Consider the following 11,598-nt stretch of genomic DNA (forward strand, 5'->3'; position numbering starts at 1 on the left):
TCTTTAAGTTTTAGTTTCATAACTGCCGTTGTTTCGGGCTCTCTCAGTCTCAGCTAAGGAGAGTGGAGTTACAACGTTTGTAAATAGCTTGTGAATTTATGGAAAAACTTAAACAATTACAATGCCTAAGCTATAGACCTCTATTTTAATATCTACCTATCTTTTCTATTGATACTATTACTAATAGTCCCTAGGCTCAGAGGCTGGCTTCCACAAGATACACTATCTAATCTAAACCAGTAAAATTGGGGTAGTTTAATAATTTTTCTATTCATAATAAATACAAATAATTTTCCATCCCCGACCCCAACCCCGAAACCGACTGGTTTTTCGCGGGGTTAGACCCACCCCGACCCCGACCCCGACCCCGACCCCGACCCCGACTTTATTTTGACACCGCACGAACCCTGACGACGTTATGGTTTCGATATTTTGAATTTCGGCTTCCTTTGCCATTGATAGATGGCACCACGCTCTCTAGTAAAGTCATATTTTCCCCAAGAATGGGATACATTCACTGCCATCTCCAATAACAAATGCCTTACCGTAATGCAGGTGGCAATGATAGAGCCACCAGTTGGTTTAAAAAAGTGTGTGGGCTTTTGGCATTTTTCATTGGACTGCTCATTTTGCTCAAAAGTGAAAAAAGCTTCAGATTAACATATTTATGCGCTCTCAGAGCAGAAAGAGCAGACAAATGAAAACGGCATTCATTTCGCTCAAAATGACCAAAACCACTCAAAACGAGTGGAACGCGCTCATATCACATTTAGGTTTATTAGAAAATTGAACTAACATTTGTATTTTGTCAAATTTAATTTCATATTTGGAATTTTGACCGAGTGTTGTTTGTTTTGTGGTATGATTTACACAACCGAAATACAGAATGTTAATGTGGCTCTCGTTTCCAGTGAGCCGTCTCTGGGGCGCTAAGGGGGCCAGCTATTTGGCATTGGCTGTTCATCACACCGTTAGGGATAGAAAGGAAAATTAACGTGTGATGTCGTGCTCTCGGAGCTCTTGCCCAGAAATTTGGCATTGACAGGGGCGAAAAGGGGAAATTAATAATTATAAGGCTGTGCGAGTAGTGGTTTCTTTTAGGCAATCGAGTCGGGTATATTTCATCGAGTATTTGAGTCGAGTAATCGAGTACTTGATTAAGAGGAAATGTTCTCTTATTCGAGTCGGATATATTTCATCGGATACGGGAAAGAACGTCTAAAAGAAAACGGCGCATGCAATAAAAGACTAAAAAAAATACGGCTAATGGGAAAAAAGGCGAACGTTTCAAAAAGGCGAAACCAAAAATAAAAAAGGCTAAAATCAAAACGTCTAAAATAATGGTCCTATCTCCACCTCCGACTTAGGTAGGGGCTGGAAACTGCACTTCGGTTCAGGCTAACGGGCCACCTCCGAGGATTGGGTAGCCTGCTGTGGGGCGGCGGGTCTCCGTATGAGGCGCAGTGATCCTGTTTCCCGGCCTTTTGGAGCACACCGGGATCTCCGGTGCCAGCTGTGTCGGGTTATGCGGACCGCTGTGTGCCCATCGTTCCCCTTTAGACACTCTTTCTGAATGATATGACTCTCTACCTACGTAGGAAGGGTGTTGGCTGGAATTGCTAGAGCTTTCGCTCTTTTTCCCACTGCTGTGTGCGAAGTGAGGGGTTGGTCGTCCCATTGTTGCACCTTCTGCTGGGTTGAGGGGCTTGCGTCTAAGGTGAGACCGTCTGCAGTAGGGTTCTCTAGCTGCCTTAGCTGTTTTGTCACCTGTCCGGGCTTGTTGACACTGGTGTATGGTGGTGTGGTTTTACCGGTACACCGGGCTATGAATTTTGACACACTGGTATGCTCTTTCAAACATTTGCTCATGAAACATTAGACTAAAATGACCATATATTTGCTTTGGGGCATGCGGCGACGCTATTCTAGTACTAATCTCTCGAATTAATATCGTTCACCGTCGCATAACCGAGGCTTAGCGTCAAATTTTAACCATAAATTACAATGAACATATTTTCAATTGAATTAAAATAAGCAAAAATATGAAAAGGTACACAACTACATTATGTTTATCAACAAAGATTGTAGCGAATTAAGTATTTTTTAATGAGTTACGAGTAATTTGCTTCGCCGGATAAACTAAGAAATGGCCAGAACTAAACCATTTTACGCTACAGCTACGATAGGCGGCGATACCTCACGGGGGCTTTTGGTTGTAATACGAAAAGCATCCAATGGTTTTCTGAATATCGTGATTTCCTAGCCCAGCAAATCGAGAGAGTTACGCTCGTAATTTTGCGGGTGATTGCGTGATTTTGACAAAATCAAATGATTTAAAAAAATCCCAAATGATTTCGTGATTTCTTGTCTGATTTCGTGATTTGGTGAACACTTTTCGTACGCAACGTCTTGTTTTCGAGGCGTGAAATAAACAAGTTGGCCTAAAGGTAATGTAAAATATCTGGATAAATAGTAAGTTTACATTCTAAAAAATGTAAAAACAACACCATCGCTCTTCGGACTTTATTTATTCAACCCTCGAAAACAATTTTGCCCGTTAGGATTAATGTTTCATGCGTTTCCATTGGGCCTTCCACTCTATGTGAGTGTGTTACTCTATGCTTCTGATCTTCTGTATCACTTGAAAGCATATTCATACGGCAGCGTGTTCTTTAACTCTCAAATTGAATTTTGAAATATCTGAAACTAATTTTTTGATTTTCGAAGTACAATTTTTGCGTTGATTTAGTAATAATAATAATCAGCGAGGCTAATATACCCAAGGCACCATCTCAGGCCTAATTCATCAAGCGACTTTTAAAGCCATTAGTTCAGGTGGCTGGGTTACAACGCGTAGGAGGGTGGTGGCAATCCCTGCATGCCACGCGTGCAAACAGCTCCCTACACTAACTATTACCGTTAACCTCAACAAGTTTGTATGGAAGGGGAAACCCCTTAAGCCAGTGGGGAGAGAACTTGCAAACTCAACGTGGAAAGAGTTGTTCTGGGTTTTCACAAGCTGGGATCGAACCCGGCTTCTCTTGCTGCGAGGCGAAAGTGCTAACCACTCCGCCACCTCGGTTTTTTACGCCACGATTTTTAGATTGAAGACTTTTGACCCAGATTTCAGCCTTTTCAAATTAATTAAAAAAAAATTAAATCTTTTGTTTTCTGTAGAGTGATCGAGATTTCGAGAAACTTCGAACATGTCGTCGTGGATCGAGGCCATCTCGGAGAAGAACGGCCTCGAGTCTGTGCGCCGCCTGATCCGTCATGGCGCCAACGTCAACGAAAGATGGATTTCCTCGACCTGCGACGAATATCAAATAAACACGCCGTTACTCTTCGCTCTAAGAAAGACTAACCGAGAAATCGCCGAAACGTTAATCAACGCCGGCGCCGACGTCGACGAGTGCGACAACAACGGCTGGACTCCGTTGCACGTGGCGTTGTTCGGGAGCTGCGACGTTATCGAACTTCTCCTAGAAAAAGGCGCGAATGTGAACGCCACCAACCGTTCGAATTACACGCCTCTACACATTGCCATCAAGTTGAATCACGCTCAAATAGCCGAAACGTTAATTAAAGCCGGCACTGACGTCAATACCCGCGATAACCATTTCATCACTCCTTTGGAAGACGCGCTGCGGCTGGACTGTCCCATCGCGGAGCTACTCGTTGAAAAAGGTTCGCGCGTGAACATCACTGACAGCAGAGGATCCACCCCTCTGCATGTGGCTCTGTGCAAAAATAAACCCAAAATCGCCGTATCAATAATTAACGCTGGCGCCGATGTGAACGCGACCAACTACGAGGGTTCCGCTCCTTTGCACGTGGCATCGTTTAGTGGCTGTGACGTCACAGAGCTATTAGTTGAGAAGGGCGCTAATGTCAATGCCACTGACGGCAAAGGATCCACTCCGCTGTATATCGCTTTATTTGTGAATAACGCGGAAATCGCCGAAACATTAATTAACGCTGGCGCTGATTTGGTGGCAGGCTGTTTGCAACACGCCGCCATGAACGGACACGAGCGCATTATCGAAAGGTTATTGGACGAGGGGGTGACGGTGAACTCCAAAGATAACATGAAGTACACGGCTCTTCATAGGGCCTGCGAACATGGCCATCTGGGCAGCGTACGGTTATTGTTGGAACGCGGTGCATCCCTAAAAAAGCGAAATGTTCTCGGTGAATTGCCACTATACACTGCCAAGGTCAAAGGTCACCAAAATGTGGTAGAGCTTATCAAAAGGTGGAAGTCGCAAAATGGCGTCGGCACGTTCATCTCATCGATGTTCCCTCGAAATATTACCAAAGATAAGTATTTACAAAAGGATATTATCGATCTCAGTCGACAGTTGGCCGAGAAAGAAATCCAAAGCGCCCTCTTGCGACGAGAACAAGAAACCGTCGCTTTACGCGTAGAAGAGTTGTTGACTCAAATTGACGGATCTGACGACAAGGGGAAGTTAGAATTGGAAATCAATATGGAAGTTGTTCGTCAAAACACGGAAAAAATAGACTCGCTGCATTCTCAGATGGAACAAATGATGGCGTCAATTGAAGAATTGAGAGCGGCGAAATTGCCTCAGAACCGGAAATCCCTAATGGCTTACGAACAGGAGACCGCGTCGGTGAAGTCTTTCGTCACCGGGTCATTTAAGTCTATCGCGGATTGTTTCAAGAAAAGGTCCTGCCTCTTGGAAGCGGTCACTGCCGGCGAGAAAGAGCTGGTGGTTCGATTACTTGGAAAGAATCCGGACTTGAATATGCGAGACAAAGACCAGCAGACGCCGCTGTTCCTAGCATGTAAATACAACCGACACGATGTAATCCCTCTGCTGATAGACCGTGGTGCGAACATCAGTGCTTGCAACAAGGACAATGCCACTCCGCTTTATATCGCTTCTGAGAACGGGTACGCCGATGTCGTCGAGTACTTGTTGGAACACAAAGCAAATGCCAATGCCCTGACCAAGAACAACGCCACACCCCTGCTAATAGCAGCTGACAATGGTCACTTACTAGTCGTGGAAGCCCTGCTAAAGAATGGCGCTCTAATGAACATGGCCATGAAGGGCGGTTACACTCCCCTGTACGTGGCGGCCAGGAACGACCGTCGGGAGGTGGTCCAAATGCTCCTGGAACACGGAGCGGACGCCAACGCATCATCTGACAAGAAGATGAGTCCATTACATCGTGCCGCCGTCGAAGGACACCAAGAAGTCCTGGAGTTGCTCCTTGAGAACGGGGCTGACCCGGACGCCTTAAACGCGAAGAATGAAACGCCAGTTAGTTTGGCTGAACAACACGGGAAGAAAGAAGCGCACGACTTGATGGTGTCTTGGAGGGGCATGTCTCAATGCGAACGCAGTTCGTGGACCGAATTGAAACGGAAGGAACGCCAAGAACGCAGGGAACGATTAATGCGAGTCTCCAAGTGCGCTGGTTCTTCTGACCTGGTTGACCTCACGGTGCAATTGGAAACCGAAGTTCGCGAAGTGGAGTTACTTCGCGATAAAGCGCGGTCATTGAATATGGCGCTGAACACCATTCCTGAAGACGGAGACGTCTTAGAAGCACCTTCGATCACCGAAATCATCCAAGAACTGGTTGTGAGACAAGAACGTGTTTCGGAGCTAAGGTGTGAAATAACAAGATCAGAACACGCCCGAAATGATAATATAACGAAGAATTTCATAATTATAAACCAAGGCGTCGTTCACGGTACCATTGCCGGGAACTGTCGCGACATTTACGTAGGAGCACCAGAATCATAACTCATAATTTAAATTCTAAATCTGAAATAGGCGCGGCACCGTAATAGTGAAGAATATTCCATAAATAGAGAGAGACACCGTTATAATTAAACGACCCTAACTGTAATCATAGAAATCTCATAGGTAACTAGAATGCTGCCGCTACGGCCGAGCTTGACGCCAGTTCGCCTTGAACCTTCAGCCAATGAGAGGCCGTAGAGTGGTTCCACCAAGGAGGATAATAATCCTCCTTGGATCCGCTACTATAGCGGGAGACAGGTGACGTCATTCTCTCTGGTGACATTAAATTCTTGGCAGAACCACTCTTTGAGCTCTGATTGGCTGAGATATGGCTATCGTCTGCCACGGCGTTTGGCCCATTTGCCAGTTACACGGCAGCATTCTAGTTACCTATGAGATTTCTATGACTGTAATATCCTCAAGTCTAATATATTTTGAAAGATAAGATCACGCGTTGCATCTGTAATAAAATTAGAATACGTTTTGAAAAATAAATAAAAGACGGTTAGATTTTTAAGCACCTAAAATATTGGTAAGCCTAACTACAAATAAACATTAAACAGAGGACACTACACTAACAACCACACTAAGGAAATCCTATATTGAGTAATTATAGATTGCTAAAACTTATAATTTAACCCGACAAAATAATAACTAATCATTCAAATTAACCACTAACATTAAATAAGTACAAATTTTAAATCAGCTTCAATTTTTGTAACGCTTGCATTATTCATGAATGTTTTCGCTTTGTCTTCGTCGGTGAACTTTGCAAGAATTATTGCTCCAAAACGAAATGCGTCTAAGCTGCGAACAAAGTCCTTCCAGCATGAATTTCGGGCGATTTTGGGGCTTGTACAGTTCGTACCGAAATAATGGTAATTAACTTTATCTTTATTCATTTTACCAACTCATCCTTCAAGCCTTTCAAGGTTTAACCATGTGATACGGCGTTGAACCATTTCACCATCTTCTATGAGATAAAGAAACGAACATTAAAGATTTTCAACTTAATTAGATAAAGATTTTAAATTGTTACATTTTTAACAAAATAAAACCAAACACAGTCATTGCCATAAAATATGGGTAAAAATTTGTTCAAAGTATGATTTTTTTTAACAATAACTACGGGGTTAAACAAAAAATTGCTCTGAACAAATTCGAGAATACAGATCATAATTATCTAAAATAAGAATTATTCAATTAAAAAACCAACTGGGAAACTGATCCAAAATAAACCGAGAAAATCATTGATTTTCGCGTACCATGGTTTACCGCAAATGTCTAACCTCGTATAGCGCTTAATCATATCATGCATTTCAAGTTTTCAACTTTAACTTGTATTTACGACGGCAAATGTCTCCCCTCGAGCCTCGTATAGCGCTTAATCACATCATGCATTTCAACAATAACTTGTATTTACGACATTGTAACACGCATGTTGCTGGAAAAAGAACAATTGACCGTAACTCTCTCGATTTGGTGGGCTGAGAAATTGCTTTTCCGTATTACAAGAATAATGCCCCGTAAGGTATCACCCCCTATTGTAGCAGAGGCTCAAAATAGTTTCATTATTTAACCAGACAAGAAGCTTCGTCGATTTTTCAGTTTCACCGGCGAAGAAAACAATAACAATAACTGATGGATTTACCGGGCCTTCGGGGTCCGTTACTTGTGACCCATAAGGGTATTCCTAGTACTACAATCATCGTGTCTGTTTGTCGGTTGTTCGCAGTACCGGAGCAGAGTGTAATCTAAACCGCGTTCGCAGTTTCTCGAATTATAGAAAAGGTTTCATTGTTTATGAAACGCCGGAATTCAATTTCTTGTTTGGGTGTATGTGTTGCGCGAATGTGCGTGTATGTACGGGGTTTCTACTCTCCAACTTCTATTAACTGACTTTTGGGACGGACCGAGCGCTAAGGGTTACACAAAGGGCCTTAGCATACAAATGACATGATTTACATTAAGTGTTCACGGTTTATGTCTGATTATCATTTGCGAAAGCGTCGGGTTGGGTTTTGAACCGGGGACCTACCCGCTTGTCGGGCGAGTGTTCTATACCAAAGAACCACTGACACATATTATATTGCAACGTTATTTAGAGAAACAACTTTGGGGAAAGTCCGTCTTCCTTTACGTTTTTATGAACCTAACAAATTGACGTTAATAAGTTTATAAAAGTCAATTTATTCTGTAAGATTTTTATTATTTATAGATTAAATTAAAATTAAGGGATTAAATTAAAAAAACCCGTTGTGGCCAGGAATCGAACCCGAGTCGTATTTATATCAGGTGGATATTTTACAGCTGAGCCATTGACTTCCAAGACTTCAAGTTGAAAATGAATAATATCATAGACAAACCATGGAGGAATAACAGGAGAAGTTTAAATTTGCCGCTCTATTTAGTACAGTACGACAGCCAGGGGACGCTAGCATCTCCTTTCAAGATGCTTTACCCGAGTTGTAATCATTGAGTTGGGAATAAATAGAGGTACAACTAAATCTGACTGGCGCGGGACCAATTTCGTTCAATAAGGAGAGTTTAGGAGACTTATTCAACTTTATCGTTCTACCGTGGCGGCATCTGTCTCTAGTGGTGGCAACTATATTGCAATTGAATTTTTTCGCGAATCTGATTTATCGTAACAAACAAAACTTTGAAGTTGTTTTATAATAATTTTATTCTGTCAACACGATCCTTTTTAACTCAAGTTACGGAGAGTTATCTAATAATTATTTATTTTTAGCCATGTAACTTTACAAAATATAGATGGCGCTACCACCTAATTATAAAGATGAATTTCGTACAGTCTTATCAGAACAGGTTCCGCGTAACCATAGCAACCCAAATCGTAATTGTAATTCTAGCAGTATTATTCCTAATTCAATGGTTGTAATACTCGAAGACGTGTCATTAGAGACGAGACGACGCTTGTTGTTCTTGCACGACGGATTTCCACCTCATTTTAGTCGTGAAGTTAGAACTCATCTGGATGAACGTTTCCTTTGAGGTAGATAGGTCGGCGTGGATCAGCAGTTGAATGGCCGGTCTGATTTTCAGATTTAAACTCACGCGATTCTTTCATCTGGAGTTATCTGAAGGATTTGGTGTACAAGACCGAAGTACATGACCTTGATGATTTGCGACAACGCATAATTGAAGGTTGAGAGACTATCCATAAGACGCCTGGGAATAATTGAAGAATTATTTTAATAATTATAAATACTTGTTCCTCACCGTCTTCCGTAACGTCTTGCGCTCTGCTCTAAGGAAATAGTCAGCATTTTATGTTTAATTTTGATAATGAAAAGCATTCGTGATGACAAAATTTACTTTTGAACTTTATTTGTAAACACAGTAATGAATTGTTATAAATTTTATCGCTTCAATGATAAAAAACAATTGATCATTTTATGAAAATAATTTGTTTCAGGGAAGAATAAAGTTTTAAGGCTGTATACGGGTTTTTGGGAGTTCATATCTCTTAAACGAAGCACTTGATGACCCATATGCAATAGACATTTTCTACTTAGAGAACGTGCCCCTGAATTTTTGACATTCTTATTCGTAACATCCTGTATTCTAAAATCCAAGATGCTGGCAGCTGCAAAGAAAATTTAAGAGTAATTAACACAGTAACTGGTAAAATTAAAGTTACCGACCGTATTCCGAAGTCAATTTCTGCCGATAATATGAATTCTCACTTCACAATGATTCATTAATTACACCAATATTCCAAAAAAGCGGACCCGCTAAGCCGCAAAAATTATAGGCCCATTTCGATTTTGTCTTTTTTGCTAAGGTGCTGGGCAAGTGTTATCTTTTAAGAATTTTATCATTTCGTTACAAACATAATCTACTATCTGAGCATCAATTCGGTTTTCAGATGGTTAAAGCCCGTCGCACACTGAAAGGTTTTCCGTCTCAGCAGCTGGTACCGACGACAATGTATCGCACATTGTAGTAACGAAAAATATCGCTGGTGCTGGTGACCTGCTGTTCCGAAGAACATCGGTTTCGTCTCCACTTCAACTTCTAGTCAACCAGCCAAGAATAGCACAGCGATATTACAACGGTAAATAAATATATCTAATTTAAAAAAAAATATTTTAAGTATTTTTATCTAATACATTTTTTATTTAAAAAAAAAAGAAATTTGGTTTTACCAATATACATGTACTAATCATAGAGTAACCCACTGCAACCTCTCGGGATAATTCCCCAACGCGTATCGAATCGGTTGGGATACCGAGTATGGTTTAGAATTTATTCCTAGCCCTTGCTCAAAGATATTAATTCACCAAGGTGGGGGGAGATGGCGACACAGTGCAAGTCGTGGCCTTTCGTGGGGTGAATCAAATCAGAGAGAGGGGGTTACATAGAAAGGGTAGAGGAGATATTCAAATTCAGAATGGAAACCTTTTGTTTATAATCAATCACAAAATCTTTATTTAACTCACAATATACATATAAGCTAACAAACAAAATGCGGGGGAGTTATTATCTATTCTTTTTTGAGGGAAATAGTTCTATTGAACTCTGGTGATGGTTAGGCCATCAAGACTTCAATTATTTTCTCTATTCGAAAAAAGCGGGGGATTGAAACATAACATAAATCCTCTTTGGTTAACAAATTTATTTCTCACGATTTTCCATGGGATGAATTCCTGCATTCAAATACTACGGCATTTTAAGCTCGAAAAGAGGGAGCAAAATAACGAGGGTGAAAACGAACGAAAATGGCAATCTTAACAGTATAAACATACGAGACGGAATAAGCTCTCAACATTCTCTTGGGAACTGTTTTAACCTTTCCTCGGTCAATAGCGAGGGATTATACCTTTTTAGGGGTGGTTTGTTTACGCGTTTTAACTCACTGTTCACTATTCCATTTTGATAATGAAATCGGAAAATACAGTACCTTCAAACTATTCAGCTTTCAAAACTACATATTTTTCCAATTTACAGTCATTAGAAAAAATGTAAACTCAAATTTTAAGAAAATAAAAACTACGCCGAAAAAAGCAGACGCCACCAACGCGAAATCGCCGAATCTGTACGGACGACCAATGAGAAGCGACGTTTTAACTTCAAAAGTCGCCTCTCATTGGGCGTCCGTACAGATTCCGCGATTTTCCGGTTTTGTTTCGCGGGATCGCTGTGAGCTGAGGGAATGATGCTGGTTTTGTCTTTTGTCCCGCGCATACCTCGGGAAAGTTTTGAGAAATATCTGGGTTTGGGAACGTTGGGGGAAAGTATTGCACCATGGTCTTGTGACCGAGATAAAAACACTTTAATTAGCACTACAATGTGAGGGATTTAATTTTAGCCTTGATGAAGGCAGGGATTTAGTTTATAATTTATTTTAAGAACACTGTTTAATTAATTAACTTAATTTTATATTTTATAGCGAGGGTAGATCGAATTCTATTATCTGTATAAACTATTTTTAATTCGTACGTGGCATTCAAAAGTTATTTAAGTTTTTAGTTAACGTTAATTTTAATTATATTTAACCAGTGTAATTATTTTCATTCACTAGATATTTGAATTCTAAGATATTTGGTATATTGAATTTTAAGATTACTTTAGAATAACTATAATAAATAAATAGCTAAATTAGTACCTTATATACTTACAACAAAATGCTCAAGACCAGTTAGCTTCTACCCCTCGAGAGCTTATGAAATATTGGTCAAGAGTGCGGGGAGAAAATGTAATATCAAAAGTAAATAACATAAAGATCAAACAAAATGACAAAGAAAAAGTACGTATGCGGGGAAGGTGAACCATAAGGGTTACACCAATC

This window comes from Leiobunum rupestre, chromosome 1 (genome assembly GCF_980474605.1).
Source record: "Leiobunum rupestre chromosome 1, qqLeiRupe1.1.hap1, whole genome shotgun sequence".
Classification (NCBI taxonomy): domain Eukaryota; kingdom Metazoa; phylum Arthropoda; class Arachnida; order Opiliones; family Sclerosomatidae; genus Leiobunum; species Leiobunum rupestre.